Here is a 25649-nt window from a genome sequence, read left to right on the forward strand (position 1 = left end):
TTGAGACAACTGGAGAAACTGGAATATGAAATCTGAGTATCAAATCTTGTACCTACATTAAGTCTGTTAGTTCAGTTCAGTCGCTCAGTCATGCCCGACTCTTTGCGACCCCATGCACTGCAGAACGCCAGGCTTCCCTGTCGATCCCCAATTCCCAGAGCTTGCTCAAAACTCAAGTCTGCAGAATCTATGAATATCCTGGGTATTTAAGAGAATGGTGTTCTTACGGGAAAGATGCACAGTGGCTATCAAGGACTCCACATGTTTCAGGAAAAGACACAGGGAATAGGCGGAATTCCCTGCCAGTCAGCTGAAACTACTGAACCCAAGGGCTGCAACTATGGAAGCCCGCACGCCTAGAGCCTGTGCTATGCAACCAGAAAAGCCACCGCAATGAGAAGCCAGTGCACCACCACCAGAAAGCAGGCCCTGCTTGCCACAACTAGAGAGAGTCCACGCACAGCAACAAAGACCCAGATCATCAAAACCCGTAAGTAAATAAAACTTGAAAAACTAGAAAGGAGGGGGAAGCACTTTTTTTAAAAATAGAAAACAGCCAAGAAATAACAGAGCTGTGAGGAGAGTTTTTGTAGAAAGTTCACTTATTCAATTTCTGTAACTCCAAATTAAATGACTAGGCCATCATCAACCATTAGGTGACAGGGGAAATGTACCTTTTCAGTGAAGAAATTCAACGGGCACCACACGAACCAAGTAAATTCAGCACTGCAAACAGTGGGGCAAACATCTGGAAATCCTCACCAACTTATTACTAGATCACTAGAAACAAGAGAACCAGAATTCTGTCTTTACTGATGCAATGCAAATTACATACTACCATCTAGGAAGTATTTGTGCCAAAAATACTGACCCAAATTCAATTAAACCTAAAATAGAGAAACAAGTTAAATGACATTTTAAGCATTCAGTGAGAAAATCCCAACTATGGCATATTCTTTAAAAAGTCCACGCCAGAGAGAATATTAACTGAAAGTGAAAGTGAAGTCGCTCAGGTGTCCAACTCTTTGCGACTCCAGGGACACCCGGCTCCTCCGTCCATGGGATTCTCCAGGCAAGAATACTGGAGTGGGCTGCCATTTCCTTCTCCAGGGGATCTTCCCGACCCAGGGTTAACGTTAACTGACTAAAGCATAATAAAGGGAATTGTTTTTATACAGTTTCAGCCGGAGGCTAGTTTGCAATAAAAATACATAAAGTGTAGAAAAATGGCATTAAAGAGGTATTGAGGGAACAAATGGCTTCCCTGGTGGCTCAGAGGTTAAAGCGTCTGCCTGCAATGTGGGAGGCCCGGGTTCGATCCCTGGGTCAGGAAGATCCCCTGGAGAAGGAAATGGCAGCCCACTCCAGTATTCTTGCCTGGAGAATCCCATGGAGGGAGGAGCCTGGTAGGCTACAGTCCACGGGGTCGCAAAATGTCAGACACGACTGAGCGACAAACTACTAGGAAACAAATAGCATGATATCAGATTTACTTGCAACTGGTTGTTGAGGGGAGAGGTATGCTGAGAGTTAGAGCAAAATGGACAAAATGTTGGTAACAGAGAAATCTAAATGAAAGGCAATGGGCGTCCACTGCGTTCTTCTTTCAGCTTTTCTGGATGTTTGTAATTTATCCTAACACACAAAGAAAACAAGTTACCAGAATATCCTACACACAAATAAAGGGAAATTGCTCCTTAAGCCTATCTTACTAAGTGGGGACGGTAAACAGCAGGTGGCGATATAACAAAGTCAGCCTTAAAGCACAGCCCACCCAGGGACCCGCTCAAAAGGGAAGGCACAGTGTCAGGGGCTAAAGTAACAGAAGGCGGTCACACAGACCTTAGGTTAACCAGAGGCACAGCTGAAAATATTCACTGAAGACCTCACTAACGGGACAAGACGTAGCTGGACTCTGAAAAATGGACAGGATATGCAGTATGAAAGGAGGAGGATGGGGAAACAGGTCACCAGAAACGACAAAGGAGCAGAAATAAACCCAGTCTGTGTGAAATACAGATCTCAGGAGAGTCACGATGAGAAGTTTTGTACAAAAATCATTCACTCAATTTTTATAATGCTTTAGGCTTTTTGAGCACAAAAAATATATAAGGCACTACAGCATCTGCCTTCTAAGAGCTGACAAAGTAGTGGAGAAGCTACGCTCCAATCAAAATACACTGAACAGGACTTCCCTGGCGGGCCAGTGGTTGGGACTCCACCTGCCAGTTCAGGGGACCCGGTTCCAGCCCTCCTCCCGGAAGATGCTACACGCCATGAGACATCGGAGCCCTGCGCCACAACCGAAGCCTGCAACCCACAACTGAAGAAAACCCACGTGCTCAGAGGGGCCAAAAATAATCAAGTAAAATTAAATCTAAAAAATACATTAAGAACAGATACACACAAAACTCTTTAATAACACAGGGAAGGGAGTATTTACTTTACCAGAGGAATGAGGCTGATCCAGTCTTTGTTTCCAAGAAAGAGAACTGAGTTAATTTTTTAAAAGTAAAGATGGGGAAGGTAGAAATGGACAAAATGGATGAAGGGGGTCAAAAGATAAAAACTTCCAATTCTAAAGTAAGTTAAACATAGCAACTACAGTTAACACTGTATTGCATATTTAAATTTTCCAAATGAGTAGATCTTAAAAGTTCTCGTAACGAAAGGAAATTATAACTGTGTGGTGGTTATTCTGCAATATATACTAATAGTGAAGCATTATCGCACATATGTACAACTGACACTAACATCACAATTAAAAAAAAAAGGACTTCATCAAATTCAAGTCACAAAAGAAAAATGCCAAAATTTGCTGAATGCTTACTATGTACTAGACACTTTATTTTTTTTACCTTTGAGACAAGTACTATAATTAATATTTTTAAACTGAAGTTCAGCATGTAAGTGACCTAATGTAAAAAAGCTAGGTAGTGGTGAGACTAACCAGTAGACAGACCTTCAAACCCAGGTCTATCTACTGCTAAGACCCACAGCCTTTCCAATACTACCTAGATCTTAGAAAATAACAAGCACTCAAATTATGATTATAAGGCACCACACAAACATTACAAAGCCAGTCACTACCAGCAAATACTGAAATGTTCTAAGGCCAGAAAGGATGAGAGTAAGGTAAAGATTTTCCAACACTATGCCTTATATGAATCTCAGAGAAACTTTCACTAATCGGAAAGAAAAAAATCTCTTACAAGCGAAAGTTACAACACAAATAAAACCCTGGAATAATGTTTGGCAGAAAACTAGGACCATTTGGAGTCTTAAAAAACAAGTCTGGAATACTTACACAACTGGTGAGCTGGACAACTAAATATACTTTGATAATGAAGATTTCTAATCTTCAGGCTCTAATTAATACTATTTTATCTAAAAGTCCTATTTTTTGCTAAGCAACCTCAAAAGGAGGTTATAAAACTTATAAAACAGTTATAAAACTTTCTTTGCCTTGCTTTCTTCATTCTTATTCTGAAATATGAAACAGTTTCAGCAACAATCAATTAACATTTTTCCCTAAGTAGTGAGGGTCGGACACAACTGAGCAACTTCATTTTCACTTTTCACTTTCATGCAATGGAAAGGGAAATGGCAACCCACTCCAGTGTTCTTGCCTGAGAAGCCCAGGGACAGGGGAGCCTGGTGGGCTGCCACCTCTGGGGTCGCACAGAGTCGGACACAACTAAAGCGACTTGGCAGCAGCAGCAGCAGCAGTGTGAAAAGTATACAGAACTTGTTACTTAGCATGTAGAGCTCTGAATAAGCACCTTAAATGGTTACTAAAAGTGTAATTAAAGCCTTCAGTTCAGTTCAGTTGCTCAGTCGTATCCGACTCTGCGACCCCATGAATCCCGGCACACCAGGCCTCCCTGTCCATCACCAACTCCTGGAGTTCACTCAGGAGTCAGTGATGCCATCCAGCCATCTCATCCTCTGTCGTCCCCTTCTCCTCCTGCCCTCCATCCCTCCCAGCATCAGAGTCTTTTCCAATGAGACAACTCTTTGCATGAAGTGGCCAAAGTATTGGAGTTTAAGCTTCAACATCAGTCCTTCCAATGAACACCCAGGGCTGATCTCCTTGCTGTCCAAGGGACTCTCAAGAGTCTTCAACACCACAGTTCAAAAGCATCAATTCTTCGACGCTCAGCTTTCTTCACAGTCCAACTCTCACATCCATACATGACCACTGGAAAAACTATAGCCTTGACTAGACGGACCTCTGTTGGCAAAGTAATGTCTCTGCTTTTGAATATGCTATCTAGGTTGGTCATAACTTTTCTTCCAAGGAGTAAGTGTCTTTTCATTTCATGGCTGCAATCACCATCTGCAGTGATTTTGAAGCCCCAAAAAATAAAAGTCTGACACTGTTTCCACTGTTTCCCCATCCATTTCTCATGAAGTGATGGGACCACATGCCATGATCTTCCGTTTTCTGAATGTTGAGCTTTAAGCCAACTTTTTCACCCTCCTCTTAGGTCAGGGTAAAATTGATGGCAAAATCTGCGTTTTGATGTTTTTCACCAACCAAAGAATGCAAGTTAAGCCATCAACTTCAGAGATAAGGATTTATCTTTTTCCTAAAGCAGTGTGATTTAAGGCCAACTTTCTACAAAAATTCTTCCCCTAAATACCAAAAGTTAAAAATTTCCTCTAAACTTCAAGAAAAAGGGCCAAATACAGAAAGTAAGGCCTCAACATAAATACAAATCGATAGAGTATTTTGTCTTCTTCTAGGCAAGGAAACCAATTAAAAAGTGCAAAAGTACTTTATGGTAATAAGAGAGGCCAAATGCAATTAAGATTAGCGGGGAAAAAATACCATCGGGGAACAATGAACACGCTTCTGTTTAACTAAAAGTTTTTGATTGAATTAAATAGGTCTATCTCTGCATCACATTCACAGGCCAAAACACTGCGTGCGCTAGATCTCCAGAGGGTATTTAAAAGTCCACGCAGGCTTCGTAAGAGGTTATTCCTTTTACATAGGCTTTTTGTTCATATTCTAGTCTTCCAAAGTTCCCGGAACACTCAACATAATGTCATCTGAGTAGAAAATACTTCAAATCATTCATGACAGGTTTTCTAGAAATAATCCATTCATTTCTGATTTGATTTAAACAGGTCCAATTACCGTATTCCCTATCGACCCGCCTCCTTCTTTCTCCGGAAGGACCACCAATTACAAGGGTTTACATGCACGTATCAACAGTTTTTATATTTCCTCAAAAAAAAAAAAAAAAAAGAATGCCTTCTATGACCTAAGTATCTAACTGCCAGAACTCAAAATCAGAAATGTGCAGGGAGTTACTAACGGCCACTTGCAGAGAGCACGATCTAAACCAAACAAAACAGTAATAAAGCTATTCCAAAGGAGCAGGAGCAGGGGTTTTTTGCCTATCTAGCTGTGGACTTTACCTGTTAAAATTACAGACTTCAGGTCAAGATAAAAACGAGGCTAACTAAACCTTCGCCGTTTTACAGGTTTCGTATTAACTAACTTCCCATGACCTCTTCAACCAACCACTCAAACCATCCAACTCTCGGCCCAACCCCTTCCATTCCCGCCCCCAATTTCAGTTTTAAGGCGCTTCACTCCTCCAAACTTCAGTGTTTTCCGCGGCCTACCCTACCTACGTCTTCGCGTCGCCACAGGTCTCAAGTCAGGGCCTTAGCCTTAATATGTCCGCCATTCCCGGTATGCCTCAAGCTGCTAGCCCCCTCCCGTAAGGCCCAAACCCGCCTCAAAGAGCCCTCGGGAGGTCGATCCTCCCAGCTCTTCCAACTCGTCCACAGGCACCCCTGAGGTCCCCAAAGCACGCAACGGCCGAGCATGAAAATGGCGGAGTGCGGCCGCCTGCTGCAGGTGAGCGGTCCCATGCCGCCGCCGCACTCACCCTCGGGCGCTGATCAGAGGTCCTAACGACTGGCGAGCGATATGTTCGTCTTCACAGTCAGGAATGTCTCTCCCGTCGGGCCCCCTCCCTCCTCCCCTCTCAATCCCACTCCTCCAAAAGAGCAGCCGCCATCTTCCCCTATGAGCCACCGAGCGCACGTCCGTGTGTCATCACGCACCGGCGTACGCCTCTACGTCACGCGCGCCTGGGCCGAAGGGCTCCGTAGGGCTAACTCTGCGCATGTGCGTAGCTGAGAGGCGGGGCCTGACCGGAATCTTACGCGGCCTTTCGGAGCGGCTTCTTTGTTCCGGCTGAGAGGAGTTCCGCACTGCTTGGGGAGAAGGACCTAGGGAGGTTGTGCCGCCTTACTTTTTTCATCCTGTGCGCTAACCCCAGTGCCCTTAGAAATAACTCTTTTTGGAAAATTTGACTGAGAAATTTGTTCGTGGGCGGTACTGCAGTTGCTAATATGCCTATTCATCCGTGAAATTAGGGGGTCTGGCTGACAATATTTTAAGAATTTGAAGAAACGCACCGAGCTGAGTCAAGCACGTTTGTGTCGTTTGCGCATTCCCAGTGTCTCTTAAAGTATCTCCTTTCTAAATGAGAGTGGATACTGAGTTATAAAACTTGAGCCCTAGGGTACAGCCAGTTTAGAAAACTGTTTCCGCAGTGTCTATTAAAGCTAAGCATACGCTCACCCTAAAACGCAGCAGTTCCCCCGCAAGAGAACTGAGTGCACGTGTCCACCAAAGGTTTACATGAGAATGTTCATAGGAGCTCTATTTGTAATAGGGTTTTCCTGGTGATTCAGACAGTAGAGAATCCGCCTGCATGCAGGAGACCTGAGTTCAATCCCTGGGTCTGGAAGATCCCCTGGAAAAGGAAATGGGTACTTGTCCCAGTAGTCTTGCCTGTGGACAGAGGAACCTGTGTACCAGTAAATAAATTGTGGTGTGGTCATGCCATTGATAGGGACAGAGTAAAGGGACAAGTGTGCTCGGTCACTCAGTGGTATGGGACTTTGCATTCCCAAGGACAATAGCCGGACAGGCTCCTTTGTCAGCGGAATTTTCACAGTAAGAACGGTGGAGTAGGTTGCCATTTCCATTTCCTTTCCCAGGGGATCCTACTCACCCAGGGATTGAACCCTTGTCTCTTGCCTCTCCTGCATTGGCAGGTGGATTCTTTGCCACTGCATAACCATATAGGTGACTAAATAGTTAATCCCAGTAGATAATTTTAAGTAGAAAAAATAGGCGAGCCCCCTGTTAGTTAATGATTATTAAAGAGAGTTGGTGGGAGACAGGCCTGAAAGCAATAAAACAATGGTGGCGTGAGACCCCCATCCTACCTAGTGAGCTCAGTAAATTAATGATCTCTAGGACATGCTCTCTGCACGGATAGAAAACAATCTGTGGACCTAGCTTGCCATGTAGGGATAAGAAAACCCATGCCCAGCTGGTAGAAGGAGCGGATAATGAAAGCATGACTTCTACTCAAGACAAAGTTCTTCTCCCCCTCCCCACTTTTCCTCTGATTATGAAACTGTAGCCCACTAAGTTCTCAGGGCGCGGCATCCCCTTGCCCGCCTGTTGTAAGCCTCAGGAGCATCCTGTTCTAATCAAGTCGCTTCTCATCTACCACTTTGCCTCTTGCTGAATTCTTTCTGTTCTGAGACATAAAGAACTCTGGTACCAGAGCACTTCAGAGCCCCTGAAACAACACCTAACAGTTTGAAAAGCAATTAACCAAGCTGATGCAAGTGATGTTCAGGGCTTGATTTAGATATTTTGAGTATTTTGGCTGTCTTTCTCATGGTATGATGTTAATGGTTCTCAATTACTGCAACTGGTCTACCTGACCCTGAAGCATCATGCAGCAAGAAAAAATCTCCAGCATGAAACTTGGCCAACCACTTTGACATGTTTGATCAGTCACAGCACCTTCACCAAACATTGCACAAATCCTTTTTTTTTTTGGCATTTCAGTTGTGCTTTTACCTTTGTTGAAATAATAAAGCATGATATGCCAAAAAATGTTGCTTTTTTCCTTCCATCTTCAGTCTTAAAATGGCTACACAAAACTCACTAATTTTGATTCTTTTTTTTAATGCAAGGCTAATATGACAGCTATCACAATATAACCTAACAAAATTGTTTCAAATGAAGTGAAAGACAACTAAGCACTACTAGAGCCATCCTATGGAAAAAAATGAAATTAATTTCTTGGCCAACCCAATACATACCTTAATTATAAAATAGTTATTTTTTTCTTGGTAAAAAGTGCTAACCATCATTTGACAATGCATAAACTTGGAAGCAACAAGCAAAGATTTAGGAAATCTACACTACTCCAGAGTAATGTTAAAAAACAAAATTGAGTAAATTTTAAAGATTTTGATTGACTTTATTTAATGATTCATGAATCAGGCAGTACCCAATCTAACAGACGGAAAGGTGCTCCAAGGAGAGTATAGGCAGAAGGGACAAGGATGTTCTCCTAACAAAAAGTAGAATGGTGGCAAAGTCACTTTCCTTTATGGGATGAGATGTATCAAGTAGGTTACTACTTAACTAGAGCTGTTTATGCGATTCTTGGTTGACTGACTTAGGATTGCATTCCCAGGAGAGCCAAAAGTGTAATTAAATCTCAGTTTGGTGCTGTGAAGCTTAGCATAAGTGACTCCATTTGGGGCCTGTTGTGTTGTTTTTGTCAGTTTCCCCCTTTCAATGAGATGCTCAGGCTAACTGAGATGTGATCAAAGGAACTGGCATTACTCCCAGCTATTGCTGTGAAGTTCTCTTAAGTTTTTGCTGAATCTGCCTGTGGTGTTTACAGGCCGCAACATCAGATTCACATACTTTAAGTCAGTCATTCTCATCACTCCTTTTCTGATGCTCTGGTTTTAGGGAGATCTTTTGCTAGCTCTTTAGTGGCTGCAAACATACATTTGAAGATTTTCAGAAAACACTGAGCCCTGAGGAGACTACTATGATTACCACAAGCAGGATAATTCCCAATACCTGGCATGTACTTTGGAGCTGCAGCCCCCAAGACCCAAATCAATCAGAATCAAATAAGTCAGAGAAAGACCACATTGAAGGGGTCATCTTCTTAAGATGACTGGTCTGTTGCTGACCTTATACAGCCGAATCTTAGCTTCTGCAGAAGTGTCAACCCAAGTGCAACAAGTCACGCTAGCTTTAACACAGACTCCTCCTTACTCAAGAGATAATCAAGGATTATTCTAGTATCAGAAACCATTTTTGCCAGAGTCTAGGGATTTTTATCAGACAGCTGTGGCTTTAGCAGCAGGTTCTACAATATCTTCAAGAGTTGAGGAAAGGTTCCTGGTCACAACCTCATTTGCACTTACCCCTAGCCAAGGGAGTAGGAACCTGCCATAGGAAGTGAATATGAATCATAAGTGCCTCCTAGTAATTGCCATTTGGGTCTGTGGCTCAGAACTGAAAAAGTGATGGCCACGGAGCTCAGTAAAATTTAAGAGTGTGTTGAAGGAGCTTCCCAGGTGGCACAGTGATGAAGAATCCACCTACCAATGCAAGAGACACAGATGCGGGTTTGATCCCTGGGTCAGGAAGATCTTCCAGAAAAGAAAATGGCAACCCACTCCGGTATTCTTGCCTGGAAAATCCCTGGACAGAGGAGCCTAGTCGGCTACAGTCCATGGCGTCGCAAAGAGTCAGACATGACTGAGCAACTGAGCATGCACCCACAAAATGCACAGGCAGTTCTTTCAATCCATTCTGATGGTCTGTGTCTTGTAAGTGACATTTTTAGACCATTCATATTTAAAGTGTCGCTGAGATAGGTGGATTAACGTGTACCACATTTGTAACTATTTTCTATCCTTTGCCCTTGTTCTCCCTTTTCTCTGCTACTGTCTACATCCCTTGAGCTGAGCAGGCCACAGGAAACTTTAAAAGAGCTCTGACTTCCTAGTCATCACTCATACAAGTCAGTGTTTTCCCCATGATCTGCAGAGTACAAACGTGAGAATTATGAAAAACAAGAATAAGGCTTGATTGTAAATCCTGAAGAAGACCCAAGGGTTCTGAGACAAGAACTGGGAGAGAGGTTGAGAGAGGGAATGAGCCTGTTGCATTCGGTAAGAGGACTGCCCGCTGCTGCCGGGAGGGGCAGGACAAGGACTTCTGTCCGCGGACAACGGCCGCAAACCACCCACTTCTGTGGAAAACTGCAGATCGGGGAGGGAATGCTGTATCTCTGGGCGCCCACTTTGCGCCAGGATCACAGAGGTCAGACCTACATGTGTGTATCTCATTGAAACGGGGCTCGTACAAGGTCCAGCCCGGAAAGAACATAGACACTGACTCCTTCTCTAGGAGACACTATTCACGCAGGCTAGCATTCACCTCTTAGACCCCAAGGGAGTGACTGGATCCTAACCCGGGGGAAAATGACTTGGTTGGCCCAACGGTTTTGTGTCCAACCGAACCCTGGCAGCTGATGAGGGAACTGGAACAAGAAGTTTACTCCCTGTGCCCGCCTCGTAGGCAGGGTTCCTGGGGTAGAGACCGGGATGAACATGCCCCTAAAGGCAGTCTTGCTGGCAATGCTACTCGGCTCTTGGCCAGAAGAATGGGGGCTCTACCAGGGCAGGCCCCTGGGGATGTGATTTACGGTAGGGGAAGCAGTGCGTCTAAAAACGGGGTTGCTGTTATTCTAGTGCTGGGTCCTGTGGCCACCATGGGGGTTCTCTGACCAAAGAAGCCGCAGGTATTGAGGGCAGAGCTTTCCCCATAGCGGTGTTTTATACTCAGCCCCTTGACCCCTTGTCTCTACTACAATGTTGAGTGTTGCAATTCAGTCCAGATCTGGGGTAAAGCCCATACGCGTTCCTGAAACCCTCAACTTGAAGGAAGCTGGGTTTGTGCTGCCAAGCTCCTGGCACGTGCTGGCCCCCAGTGCCTTTCGTGGGGGTGAGGGGCAGAGTCTGCCCAGGTAATTGCCCATGGAACACTTGGATGAGGCCAGTCCTCAGATAGAGAACTGGGCTTCGAGTGCTCTCCTTCAGCTCCCAACCTCTACAGGTGACACAGACCTTGTTTGGCCAGCTTCTGGGATGCACCTCTTGAACACAGGCGCCAAGAATGGTGCAGGTGCATGGGGCTGCCCCAAGCAAAGGTCCTGCAGAGACGGCATGTGCGCAGAGGGCACTCGAGGACTGGAGGAAGCACGAGCGCAGTTCACCTCAGACTCTCTGGCGCTTCCCAATGTCCTGGGGTCTGAGGGCTGCAGATGGTTGCCTTAAGGGTAATGAGCTTATTGGCAAGGCAGGGGCCCTTCTCCCCAGGCCAGGCCCCCGAGCTGTGGGGGAACTAACTGTACAGGAAAGAGTCCTCAGTCCCCACCCAGCAGAGAAGGAACTCGAAAACAGGTTTCCTGGTTCAGCACCCCTAAGCGAAGTGGCAACTTTGGGATCACCAACTGTGTGTCCTCCTGCCCTTTCCCTTGGTGCCCACACCACCAAGATGCTGCCGGTGGGGAGGGCAACTGAAGTGGCAGCCAGGCAGGCAAGGAGGGACATATGTACCACATGTGTCCGTGAGAAGGTGGGAGCCTGACTTTAAATGGTACTAAATAGCACGCACAGGTTTCCTAATCACAGAGAAAAGCCATTGCTAACTCAAGAGAGACGCAATGACCTGGACTCACCCCATAGATCAACATAACCTCAGCACTTAAAATTCTCCTACCTTTGGGTTCAGTGAAACCGAGCTCAGGCTGAGTTCTGGTCTCTCTCCCTTACTGCACTAATTTGAATAACATCTTCTTTGCCTGTTTAACACTCTCGGGTGCAGTTTTTGTTCTGACAATAGTAAAATGTAGGCCTTACAGCAACATAGGCTTTTACTCTGTTTTTCATGTGTTAGTTGTATATGTATAACATCAACATGAATTGAACCCCACCCTCTGACATTATGGTATAATTTTTTTCATGCAAAAGTTATATACATATATTAAAAGAATTTAAGAGGAGAAAAGAATAGACTCACGTTTATCCAGATACTACCACTTCTGTTGCTCTTCCTTTATCCCTGAAGTTCCGGATTCGGAACTCTTGTGTGTTTTCACTTTAATCTGAAGAAATTCCTTTGATATTGTTTTATATCTAGTTGCCTGATGGTTAATGCTTCTAGGCTTTTTTTCATCTTCCTCACCCTTTGTTCTGCCTTCAATTGTAAGTATATCTTTGCGGCATATAATGTCCTGGATTGGTAGTTTTTTCTACCAAATTTTAAATATATTTTCTGGCCCCTGTTTTCTGATAAACTGCAGGCCTTTGAATTGATATTCTTCTATGTATAGTGTATCATTTTTCTCTGACTTCTTTCAAGATTTTTCTTCACCTTTGATTTTTAGCAGATTAATTATGACATGTTAGGTTGAGGGTTTTCTGAGGTTCTAAGATCTGTGTTTTAAAAATTATGAAGTTTTTGCAATTTTCCCTTACCTATTTTCTTCTATGCTAACTTCCTTCCTTCAGTGGAATGGAAATTATATCTTATTTTTTAACTGAAGTACAGTTGATTTACAGTATCACTTAGTTTCAGATGTAAACTATCAGTTCAGTTCAGTTCAGTTGCTCAGTTTTGCCCAACTCTTTGCGACCCCATAGACTGCAGCACTCCAGGCTTCCCTGTCCATCACCAATTCCCAGAGCTTGCTCAAACTCATGGTGATGCCATCCAACCATCTCACCCTCTGTCATCCCTTTCTCCTCCTGCCTTCAATCTTTCTCAGTATCAGGGTTTTTTCTAAGGAGTCAGTTCTTCACATCAGGTGGCAAAATATTGGCATTACAGCTTCACCGTCAGTCCTTCCAATGAATATTCAGGACTGAATTCCTTTAGGATTGACTGGTTTGATCTCCTTGTAGTCCAAGGGACTCTTGACAGTCTTCTCCAACACCGCAGTTCAAAAGCATCAATTCTTCAGCGCTCAGTTTTCTTTAGAGTCCAACTCTCACATCCATATATGACTACTGGAAAAACCATAGCTTTGACTAGACAGACCTTTGTCAGCAAAGTAATGTCTCTTTTTTTTATATGCTGTCTAGGTTGCTCATAGCTTTTCTCCCAAGGAGCAAGCATTTTTTAAATTTCATGGCTACAATCATCATGTGCAGTGATTTTGAAGCCCAGGAAATAAAGTTTGTCACTGTTTGCATTGTTTCCCCATCTATTTGCCATGAGCTGATGGGACTGGATGCCATGATCTTCATTTTTTGAATGTTGAGTTTTAAGCCAACTTTTTCACTCTCCTCTCTCACTTTCATCAAGAGGCTCTTCAGATCTTCTTTGCTTTCTGCCATAAGAGTAGTGTCATCTGCATATCTGAGGTTATTGATATTTCTCCCGGCAATCTTGATTCCAGCTTGTGCTTCATCCAGCCTAGCATTTCTCATGATGTACTCTGCATATAAGTCAAATAAACAGGGTGACAATATACAGCCTCAACATACTGCTTTCTCTATTTGGAATCAACCTGTTGTTCCATGTCCAGTTCCATGTCCAGTTCCATGTCCATGTTGCTTCCTGACCTGCATACAGATTTCTCAAGAGGCAGGCAGGTCAGGTGGTCTGGTATTCCCACCTCTTGAAGAATTTCCCACAGTTTGTTGTGATCCACACACTCAAAGGCTTTGGCATAGTCAATAAAGCAGAAGGAGATATTTTTCTGGAACTCTCTTGCTTTTTCAATGATCCAGTGGATATTGGCAATTTGATCTCTGGTTCTTCCGCTTTTTCTAAATCCAGCTTGAACATCTGGAAGTTCATGGTTCACGTACTGTTGAAGCCTTGCTTGGAGAATTTTGAGCATCACTTTGCTAGCGTGTGACATGAGGGCAATTGTGCAGTAGTTTGAGCATTCTTTGGCATTGGCTTTCTTTGGGATTGGAATGAAAACTGAACTGTTCCAGTCCTGTGGCCACTGCCAAGTTTTCCAAATTTGCTGGCATATTGAGAGCAGCACTTTCACAGCATCATCTTTTAGGAATTAAAATAGCTCAAGTGGAATTCCATCACCTCCACAAGCTTTGTTCATAGTGATGCTTCCTAAGGCCCACTTGACTTTGCATTCCAGAATGTCTGGCCCTAGGTAGGTGATCATATCATCGTGATTATCTGGGTCATGAAGATCTTTTTTGTATAGTTCTTCTGTGTATTGTTGCCACTGCTTCTTAATATCTTCTGCTTCTGTTAATTTCATACCATTTCTGTCCTTTATTGAGCCCATCTTTGCATGAAATGTTCCCTTGATATCTCTAATTTTCTTGAAGAGATCTCTAGTCTTCCCCATTCTGTTGTTTTCCTCTATTTCTTTGCACTGATCACTGAGAAAGGTTTTCTTATCTCCAATACTTTGGCCACCTGATGCGAAGAAATGACTCATTTGAAAATATCCTGATGCTGAAAAAGACTGAAGGCAGGAGGAGAAGGGGACGACAGAGGATGAGATGAGATGGTTGGATGGCATCACCAACTCAATGGACATGAGTTTGAGTAAACTCCAGGAGGTGGTGATGGACAGGGAGGCCTGGTGTGCTGCAGTCCATGGGGTCACAAAGAGTCGGACAAGACTGAGAGACTGAACTGAATTGAGAGGAAGAGCATGTTTGGGTTTATACAGGAGCCACATCTCACTTTGGAACCATCCTAGGTGGCTGTGCCTGATCCAGATATACCACAGGTTGAAGTGAAGTCGCTCAGTCGTGTCCAACTCTTTGCGACCCCGTGGACTGTAGCCTACCAGGCTCCTCTGTCCATGGGATTTTCCAGGCAATAGTCCTGGTGTGGATTGCCATTTCCTTCTCCAGGGGATCTTCCCGACCCAGGGATCGAACCCAGGTCTCCTGCATTGTAGACAGACGCTTAACCGTCTGAGCCACCAGGGAAGTCCCCAGGTTACTCCTGAGAAAACAGTGCCCTTGTGGATTGGATAAAAGGCACGGTAAAGTGTGTGGATCTCGAGAAAGGGGACTATCGGACTCTGCCTATGAATGCCTAGTGGTCCATCTCAGATGAAGCATCTGATATCCTCTGCTTGCTGGACTAGCTTAATGATGGTCGCAGTTTCAATGCACAGAGTATGCATTACCTAGGGCGTGGCAAGTGCTGTGGTTAGAGGGCCCCTTTTGCATGGGCTCCTCATGTAGACTTACAGCTGTAAAAGCAAACAAAGGCCCCCAAGTGACTTCCTGGATTTTTAAAATATTGATTTATTTATTTGGCCGTGCTGAGTCTCAGGTGTGGCTCGCTGGATGTTTCGTTGTGGCATTTGGAATCTAGTTACCTGGCTAGGGATTGAACCAGGCCTCCTGCATTGGGAGCATGGAATCTTAGCCACTGCATCACCAGGGAAGTCACAGCTTATTGGATTTTCCTCTCTCAGTCTCACCTTATGGGTCTTAAGGATGTGAATTAAAAACAGATTAATTAGAGATTTCCCAGGTGTCCCAGTGGCTAAGACTTAGAGCTCCCAATGTAGGAGACCCAGGTTCAATCCCTGGTCAGTGAGCTAGATTCCACATTTCACAATGAAGATTGAAGATCCTGGGTGCCTCAACTAAGACCAGGAGCAGCCAAATAAATAAGTAAATTTTTAAAATAGATGAATTAACAAGCAGAAAGGAGTATAAAGGGACTCATCCCAGCAGAATGGAAACCCTGACATGGCTTGAACGGAATGGGCTGAATAAAGCAGACCTTAGTGGCACTGAAACAAAGGTCTCCATGGAGCCCTACCGAAGGATAGTGGGCCCCTAGGACCTCCTTAGGGCCCCCCCAAGGCCTGTCCACTCTACTTAAACCAGTTTGGAGGAATTTTAAAAACCAGAGGGCGCAGATTACAGTTGATTCTAGTTTCCAAAGATTCCAGTTGATTAACCTGGAATCAACTGGGGCAATTGTCAGCAGATTTATTGAAATAAAGATTGACAAAAGAGCCAGGGTATCTCGGCTCAACCCTTTGCTGGGACATAAAGCCTCATGCTCCTGAGTTTTGAAATGATGAGGGAGTGGAGAAGTTTCTCAGACTCCTTGATAAGGGAACCTCATAAACTCTGAGCTACTAAAATCTGTTGGGAAAATCCTAATGGAGCCTACAATTAAATTGAAAAATGTAGAAATACAAGAGTTGGTAGAATAAAAGTGAAATTTTGGGGTAAAATTTGAAACGTTTATTCAGGCTCTGCGTGAGGTGGCTGTGTCTGCTTCATTTGAATGTATTATGGGGATAGTTATAATAACACTAGAGAATGTTTCCTCTCCCTGCTAGGATAAAACAAAGGCACAGAAAGCTACCCTTCAAGCAGTATTAATTGGAAATGCTAATGAGAATTCTTAAAGAGATGGGTGTACCAGACCACCTTACCTGTCTCCTAAGAAGCCTGTATGCAGGTGAAGAAGCAACAGTTAGAACAGGACATGGAACAAAGGATGTGTTCAAAATTGGGAAAGGAGTACATCAAGGCTGTATATTGTCACCCTGCTTATTTAACTTATATGCAGAGTACATCATGTGAAATACCAGGCTGGATGAATCACAAGCTGGAATCAAGATGGCCAGGAGAAATATCAACAACCTCAGATATGCAGGTGACACCACTCTCATGGAAGAAAGTGAAGAGGAACTAAAGAGCCTCTTGAGCAAGGGGAAAGGGGAGTGAAAAAGGTGGCTTAGAATTCAGCATTCAAAAAACTAAGATAATGGCATCCAGTCCCATCACTTCATGACAAATAGCTGGGGAAATGATGGAAACAGTGACAAATTCTATTTTCTCGGGCTCCAAAATCACAGCAGGGCTTCCCTGGTGGCTCAGATGGTAAAGAATCTGCCTGCAATGAAGGAGACCTGGCTTTGATCCCTAAGTCAGGAAGATCCCCTGAAGAAGGGCATGGCAACTGACTCCAGTGTTCTTGCCTGGAAAATCCTATAAACAGAGGAGCTGGTGGGCTACAGTCCATGGGGGTTGCAAAGAGTTGGACACAAATGAGCAACTAACACACAAAATCACTGCAGATGGTGACTGCCACCGTGAAATTAAAAGGCGCTCCTTGAAAGAAAAGCTATGACAAACCTAGACAGCATACTAAAAAGAAGAGACTCACTTTGCCAATCATGTTAAGTATAGTCAAAGCTGTGGTTTTTCCAGTAGTCATGTACACATGTGAGAGTTGGACCATAAAGAAAGCTGTATAGAGTGCAGACTGGGGATTATGGGAAAATCCTCTGGACCCCCACCCACACCCCTGCAACAATTCTTGGCATCTTGGACTAAAGAATTTCCATTTGAGGAGGAGGTATAACCTGAATCAGATATTTATTGACTCTGCCCTACAACTGATATAAAATAGTTGAAACTCAAACTATCCATAACATCTTGGGAGATCACAGAGAGACACTATAATATGAAGGGCAATGCCCAGATGCTGCAAGGGGAATGTAAAGAGTTAGCACACTTGTGAGCAAGTACGATCTTTTCCTTTAGGACTGACTTGAGAACCATATGAGGAGCTGCCTGAATCCACTGCCACTTGGACAGCGCCCTATAAACAGCTCTTGATTGACCAGCACAGAGCTGCTTAGCTTTTGGATGGCAGTTCTAAGGTCAACAGAGTGTGTTCTGTTTGGAAGACTGTCATGTTGATCAAAGAAAATAAAAGTAAATTAGCTCAGCAAGCTAAACTGAATGGTGTTTGCCCCTGTTTTTTACTAATGGGATGTGACCTAGAGCCAGGCCAATATAGTCAGGCATGAGAGAACTGGAAAACAGTCCTATCAGAAGGATGCTCATGGACTTCCCTGGTGGCCCAGTGGCTTAGACTCCGCACTCCCAATGCAGGGGGCCCAGGTTCGATCACTGGTCAGGGAACTAGATCCCACATGCTGCAGCTAAGAGTTTGCATGCGGCAACTAAAAAGATCCTGCATGCTGCAACAAAGACCCAGCGCAGGCAAATAAATAAATAGATATTTTTAAAATATATATCTTTTAAAAAGAAGGATACCCGAACAGGATGTAGCCTTATGGAAATCACTATGGAAATTTGAAGAGTGTTTTAAAGGCGGGTGTCTCAATGCCATCAGAAAAACCCTTTTCTTAAGGGTTGATTGGAATAGACGAGCGGATATATCAGTGTGCTTGCTTGAGGTGGCCATCTTGGCCCATGGACTGCAATAAAACAGAAGTGGATGAAGCTACATGTTTTCTTCTTGCATCCTTTGAGACACGAAATGCCAATAAGAACTGTTCTGTCGGCCAACAACAGTGATGGAAACCGCAGATGGCCCCAGAGCAGATTCCCCAGGGGGAAAGCTGGTATGGGACCAATGTCAGAGTCCCAGGGGGCTCTCCTTGCATCCTGATGGGAATAGACCCTGACTTTGGACCAGACTACAAGTACCAGCTGGTAAAGGAAGATGCTCAGTGTACAACAAAAGAACGAGAACAGAAGGTTCTGGACCAATTTAGAACACCCAGTTAGACTTTTTTAGACCAAGGAACACACACTGATTCTCCGAATAGTGATCTGATAGAGAACTGGGATAGGCAATTAGATCATTAATTTCTCTAAAACAAGGGGCATGCATGCATGCTAAGTTGCTTCAGTCATGTCCAGCTCTGCGACCCTACGGACTGTAACCCGCCAGGATCCTCTGTCCATGGAGTTCTCCAGGCAAGGACACCGGAGTGGGTTGTTGTGCCCTCATCCAAAGGATCTTCCCTACCCAGGAATCAAACCTGCGTCTCTTATGTATTCTGCACTGGCAGGTGAGTTCTTTACCACTAGCTTCAACTCGGAAGCCCCAAAACACAGGGAGATAGTTATGACAGACTTGCTTACTCACCTTTACAAGTGTTTGCTCACACTCACCGTGACCGGTGCTGAGGATGTGTGTCCACTAGATAGATCCTCCTGCTTTTCTGACGGATCTGGGAAGAGGTTGTGGGAGAGGATGCTGGTATGACTACCAAGGTTCTTTAATTGTTTTGGCTGCACTGGGTCTTCATTGCCGTGCATGGGCTTTCTCTAGTTGTGGTTCATGGGCTTTAGAGTTGAGGGCTCTGTAGTTGTAGTGTGTGGGCTTAGTTGCCCTGCAGCATGTGGGATCTTAGTTCCCAGACCAGGGATCGAACCCCTGTCCCCAGCACTGGAAGGCAGATGCTTACCCACTAGACCACACAGGAAGTCCCTGTCTATGCACTTCTTCCCACTGGGGAAAGATGATGGTATGTCTATATATGTTTCTCTCTTCCCCCATCACCTCAATTTTTTTTTCCAACTGACCCAGTAGTTCCAGGACTGGGTTGCAACTACAATTGTCAGGATCAGACATGGTTTCTAGATAAGAAATTGTAACGATACCTTTATATTTTATGTCAAAATCCTTAAGGACCTGATTGAGTGAGTTGTGCTTTCACTTCCTCTGGTCAAAATGGGGTTCACAGTAAACGCACCTGTATTGTCTAGTGTAGAAATAGCACATTAGTTCTGTATCAGAGGGGAGAAGGGGAAGTAATACTGAGCGTAAAGGAATGAATACATGGATTAGACAATGGAATAAATCTTGTATTCTTCAAAAAAAAAAGCCCTTAGTTCAGTTATTCCAGATGCCAGAAAGAGTGAAGCATATATAGCTGAGACAGCTCCTTTTCTTGGAACCTGACAATCTCAAATGCAAGTCTGCATGGTTGTGTGACCCTGGCCTGTGGGGACATCTTGGATATACACCACGATGATGGGCTGAACTAATTATGAATGACGGAAAGGAACTTTAGTAATGTGTCAGTATCTCGACTTTTATTTTTCAGGTTATATCTGCCATTTTGCAATATGGTCTAACACTAGTATTATTAGTAAAATTATAATTATGGTATTGACAGACACCCGTATTAGGAAGTACACTGGAGCCAAAAAACCTGTGCCCCACACTTGCTCCTCCAAATGTTATATTCATGCTCGTACTCTTGCCGTATTTGTTATATAAATGCTATGCTGCTGCTGCTGCTAAGTCGCTTCAGCCGTGTCTGACTCTATGCAAACCCGTAGACGGCAGCCCACCAGGCTCCCCTGTCCCTGGGATTCTCCAGGCAAGAACACTGGAGTGGGTTGCCATTTCCTTCTCCAATGCATGAAAGTGAAAAGTGAAAGTGAAGTCGCTCAATCATGTCCGACTCTTAGCAACCCCATGGACTGCAGCCCACCAGGCTCCTCCGTCCATGGGACTTTCCAGGCAAGAGAACTGGAGTGGGGTACCATGCAAATGTCAATTCTCAGACAGGTATGATCGTATGATCATAGATCCTATGATCTTTTGCCATGATCAAAGACTAGGAGAGGGGAGGGCAGACAGAGATCAACTTCAATCATTTGGGCAATGCTTTAGTCAATTATGCCTATATAGTGAAACCCCAGTAAAAATTAGAGACACTAAAGCTCAGTGGAGGTTTTGTTTGGTGAATACATGAATGTGCTGGAGGGTGATGTACTCTGACCCCACAGGGAGAGGCGATGGAAGCTATGCTTCCAGGATCCTCTCACAGACCTCATCCTATGTAATAAATACATAATAGTAAATAATAAAATAAAACTTCAGTAAGAAGTATAGCCCTTTCCTGAGTCCTGTGAGTCATTAATAGTAAAGTATCAAACTTGAGGGGGTCATGGGGACCCCTAAATTTATCTCCAGTCTTTTGGAAGTACCAGTAGTCTGGGGACCACTGAATTGTGACTGGGTGTCTGAAGAAAGGACAGTCCTGTGAAGAATTTATTCTTAGCTTTGGGGTCTGATAGTAACTCTCAGTGGTTACAGTCATAATGGGATTGCAAGACACCTAAATAGGGTGGAAAGAGGATGCACTCATACCCACGAGGTAATGGTAACAGGATTTTAAAAAAATACTCTATATATTCATGTATTTATTTATTTGGCTGTGTAGGGTCTTAGCTGCCACACACAGGATCCCTGTTGTGCGGTGTGGGATCTTTCATTGTGGTGGCACGGATTCCCCAGTTGTGGCTGTCGGGCTTAGCTGCTCCACAGCATGTGGGATCCTAGTTCCCTGACCTGGGATCAAACCCACATCCCATGCATTATAAGGCAGGCTCCCACCCACTGGACCACCCGGGGAAGTCCCAGGTGACAGAATTTCTACTGAAAAAGTTGACACTTGCAGTTTCGCTCTGGAAGGGAGATGTAATCTAGGGGAAAGACACCCCACACAAAGCGACGTGAAGGTGTGTCCCAGACCCCATGACAAACCTGTACTCTCTAAAGGGAATCCAGCAGCTTACAGAAGCACAGCCATAGTTCTTTACCCAGAAAATCATTTTCTTTTGCCTCCTGTCAATCCTCACTTCCACCAGAAAGTTGGAATAGGGCTGCTTCTCTAGAGAAAAGCCAGGAGGAAAAACCCACCTTTCTTATCATCTGGATTTTTTCCCCCAGCAAGTAACTGGTCCAGAATATGTACAGTTGGTTTGTTTGTTTTTTGCTTTCTCTTGAGGCCACCTGCAGTTACAGAAATGAAAGCACCATGAGGATCAGGTCACACTGTGTTCGCACAGATAGTTTGCTCTCAGTCTGACTTTAGAGAATCAGATGAGAAACAGTGGTCAAGACAAGAAAACCTATAAGCAAGAATAGCAGACACCTACAAATATCAAAAGACATAAATGTTTCCTGGAGGATGTGTCTCAAGTCTGTCCTTGTCGCCAATTTCAAAAGTCTTAATTGAAGAGGAAAAATCACTGCTGAAGAAAGGTCCCCTACCAACAGTTTACAACCTGATACTCCCATATGTTAGCGCCTCTTAAGTCAGAAACAGTTGACAAAAGATGGGGGCAAGAGTTGACAAAAGGGAAGAGGGACTTTGGGGTTAGTAGACGCAAACTGTTACATTTAGAATGAATAAACAAGGTCCTAGAGTAGAGCCCAGAGCGCTATTTCCAATCTCCTGGTATAAACCAAAACGGAAAAGCATATATATGTGTATGACTAAGTCACTTTGCTGTACAGCAGAAATTAACACAAACAACACTGTAAATCAATTATCCTTCGATAGAAAGAAGGAAACAGTGAGCAACAGACTACCCTTCCAGTCCTCCAAGGAAACTGTAAATAAACTCTACCATGTGCATATCAGATCAGATCTGAGCTAGGCTGATTAAGAAAAATATCAAGAAAGCAACATTTCTGCCTCAGACAAAGGCAGTCTTAACTTGGCATTAGATGGCCCCTCTACCTGCTCTGCTCACTGGTCCTCTGGGGGAACTCAGAGGACGTAGATGAGCTTTCAGGACACTGATGGGCCTGCTCACTCACTGTTTACTTGGCTATACGAGGGAATCGCAGAAAGGGTGTTGGACCACAGTGTTCCTCTGAGTGCTTCTTTGTCCTCATGTTTTGTATCTCCCACTATTTGTGCATTTCTAGGGCTTGTGGTGCGGAGAAGGCAGTGGCACCCCACTCCAGTACTCCTGCCTGGAAAATCCCATGGACAGAGGAGCCTGGTAGGCTACAGTCCATGGGGTTGCAAAGAGTTGGACACGACTGAGCGACTTCACTTTCACTTTTCACTTTCATGCATTGGAGAAGGAAATGGCAACCCACTCCAGTGTTCTTGCCTGGAGCATCCCAGGGACGGGGGAGCCTGGTGGGCTGCTGTCTATGGGGTCGCACAGAGTCGGACACGACTGAAGCGACTTAGCAGCAGCAGCAGCAGGGCTTGTGGTGACAGTGATATCAAGCAGCACTAAACCATCTCCCCAGTTCTTTATTTTGGACGAGATGCTAAGGAACAGCCCCAGCAGTGGCAGAGCTTGACCTGGTTGCCCTTCTTGCCTGCAAACTCTCAGAATCTGCAAACTGACTGGAAGCACCTGAAATTTCACTGTGCTTTTTGCACATTCCCAGAATGGCTGATATGACATTTCCAGAAAATACCAATTGTGGGTGAGGCTGGGCAGCAACCAAACCAACCAGATGCTCTTCCACAGCCAGTGTGAAGATTAGATGTACACTCATTCCATTTGGAAAAACTCTCGGTCAGTATCCGAGGAAGAACATAGGCATCGCTGTGTCCCAGTGGTTCTTCTGGCAGAGGAATACAGAATACAGCAGAACTGCACACACATGTTCCCAGAAGACACTTACAGGAAGGTACACAGCAGCATTATTCTTAAATTTCCCCAAGGTATAAACTACCCAAACCCTCCTAACAGTAGAATGTGTGAACCAGTTTCAGCGTATTTCAGCAACTGTATGCTATAGTTTCACAGGGAAGAAGGATCCTTAAAATATTCAGTTATACGAGCGACTTTCACAAAATGTAGAGCAAATGAAGTTGACACCAAAGGAATCACTATTTCCTTTATTTGCAAGTAGTTGACAGTGGTGACCCCTGGTGCCTAATGTGAAAGAGGTCTGAAGGAGCTTTGGCGTGCTGGGTTCGAGTCATGTATTTGGGGTTTTGTCTTTATTTTTTAATCTGGGGGTGATTACATAGTTTGTGGAAATTCACGGAACTAATCAATGTTATGAAAGATTTTTCAGTATGTTTATAATACTTCAATTTAAACATTTTTTAAAAGCATGTTTCGAAGATACTATGAGAATCTCATCAGTGGCATGTTTGTTTCAGGTCTGCTACACTTTTCTTTTTTTTTGAAGGTTTCAAGTATACTTTATTTCTTCAAACATGCTGTATTTTAATGGGTACATAGTATTTTTACTTGGAATTAATTATGAGTTGATTCTGAAACAATTCAGTATTAAACCAGCTTGGATGATTACTGTTCTCTCCATTCCTTTGGGGTGACTGTGCCAACAGGCGATGGGTTCCACTCTATTCCAATTTGTGTGGCTGTATATACCCACACAGCAACACGGAAAGTGGCTCCACTAGCTAATACGGCATTACCATATTTGTCATGGAAATCAGGTGCCTGCCTCTGGTGGGTCTGCCTTGCTGCTGCTTGCTGAATGCTTTCAGCTCTCAGACGACTTAGTGCGTTCCTGGCCAAGGGAAACATCCTGCGGTTGGACATGAAATGGCTGCAGCTACGGCTGCTGGCCTCTAGCTTCGGCGCCTCAGGCATGCTGCACTTTTGAGGAATTCTCACACATACAGAAAATGACAACTCAATGATACAGCGGCAGACGTCGCACCAGTGGCTCACTCCCTCCTCCGCCCCCTCTTCTGCCTTAATAAGAGGAGTCTAACTATGTTTTAGGTCAGCAGTGTGCTCATCTGAGATGAGTACTGACACAGAACGAAGCTTATTAAAGGCTATAACCAGACTGTTTATGATGTCAAGAGCAAATAATTTGTTTGGTATGCTCAAATATGAGTAAACACACACTCTGCAAAAGGTACATTTGAATTTCATTCTACTTTATGATACAAAAGTAATTAAAGGAAAGGAATGAGGACTGGAAATGATTAAGATCCAGATACCTGAAGACAGAGCCCATGCATTTTCAAATACCTAAAAATTTACCTTCTTTCTTCTGTCAAGGGCTGAAGATTCTAGAGTTGTCGGAATCACAGGTATATTTAAAATCTTTTTAAAAGTAAGTGTAAAACCAAAAGCATGGTCACGGAATTACAGATTATCAAACATGTCCTGGCAGATTATGAAAGGAAACTATTGGAAATATTAGAAATAAAAAATACAGAAATTAAAACTAAAAATTCATTTAATGAGCTATCGAAGGTTAGAGATAGATGAAAAAAAACATAGAAATGGAAGTTAGAGCTGACATATTTTCCCAACCCAGCTATACAAAGAAATGGAATACTCAATTAGGGAGGTTAACATAAAAAAACAAAAAGACAAACAAATTAAAAAAGAAATAAATAGATAAATAAATAAAAAGGTTAAATAATATGAAACAAGATGAGATCTGATAACCTTCTAATTTTGTTCCAAGGAGAAAGTGAAGAGAATGGAGAAGAGAAAACATTGAAGTGATTACAGCCAAATATTGCTTAGATTTGATAAAATCTATGAATTCTCAGCTTTAAGAAACAGGATGAAAACCATGGCGTGCGGAGAAATTAAAAATTCACATACGGCTATATTGAGATGCAAGGAAAACAAAGGGAAAGATGAAAAAGAGCTGTTTTTACCCGCAAAAGAACAACCAGCAACAGTAAAAACGAAAGGAACTGAAATAACACCTTAATGCTAATGATCTTCAAAAGAAGATCAGTATAGAATCATATACTTCAACGTGTACTCAAATAACAGTAAAAATGAAGATGATTTCTCAAACAGGCAATTAAAGGGCGCATGATCTCAGAAGGAATGTTCAGCAAATATTGATAAATGTACATGTAGGCAGAAATGAGATATTCACTAGCAAGAAAAAAAAACAATGTTTCCCAGGCTTCCCTGGTGGCTTCAGTGGTAAAGAATCCACCTGCCAATGCAGGGGACGCAGGCTCGATCCTCGGTCTTGGAAGATCCCCCATGCCTCGGAGCAACTGTGCGCATAAACCACAAACACCGAGGCAGTGCTCTGGAGCCCAGGGCTGTAACTACCGGAGGCCCACGCGCTCAGGGCCTGTGGTCTGCAGTCGGAGCAGCCACTTCAGTGGGAAAAATGGTAGAATGTATGAATCCCAAAATAGCGCAAGGATAAAAATTACAAAATAATAACAATAGTGAGTAAATCTGAA

General features: G+C 43.8%; 1 protein-coding gene and 1 pseudogene across 6 annotated transcripts in view; both read right to left on the bottom strand.

Moving 5' to 3' along the window:
• The window catches only part of WDR33 (WD repeat domain 33), a 114943-nt gene extending 108857 nt beyond the window's left edge, over positions 1 to 6086 (bottom strand). For 2 of the 6 annotated variants that reach the window (XM_013967627.2, XM_013967622.2), the window contains exon 1: positions 5910 to 6081. The gene's annotated coding sequence lies outside the window, so the exon portion shown is untranslated. Of the gene's footprint in view, positions 1 to 5909 lie in introns of all 6 variants that reach the window. The other 4 variants (XM_005675840.3, XM_013967618.2, XM_018065870.1 and 1 more) reach the window with 4 other exon arrangements.
• LOC102174513 lies at positions 23672 to 24012 on the bottom strand (annotated as a pseudogene).

This window comes from Capra hircus, chromosome 2 (genome assembly GCF_001704415.2).
Source record: "Capra hircus breed San Clemente chromosome 2, ASM170441v1, whole genome shotgun sequence".
Taxonomy (NCBI): Eukaryota; Metazoa; Chordata; class Mammalia; order Artiodactyla; family Bovidae; genus Capra; species Capra hircus.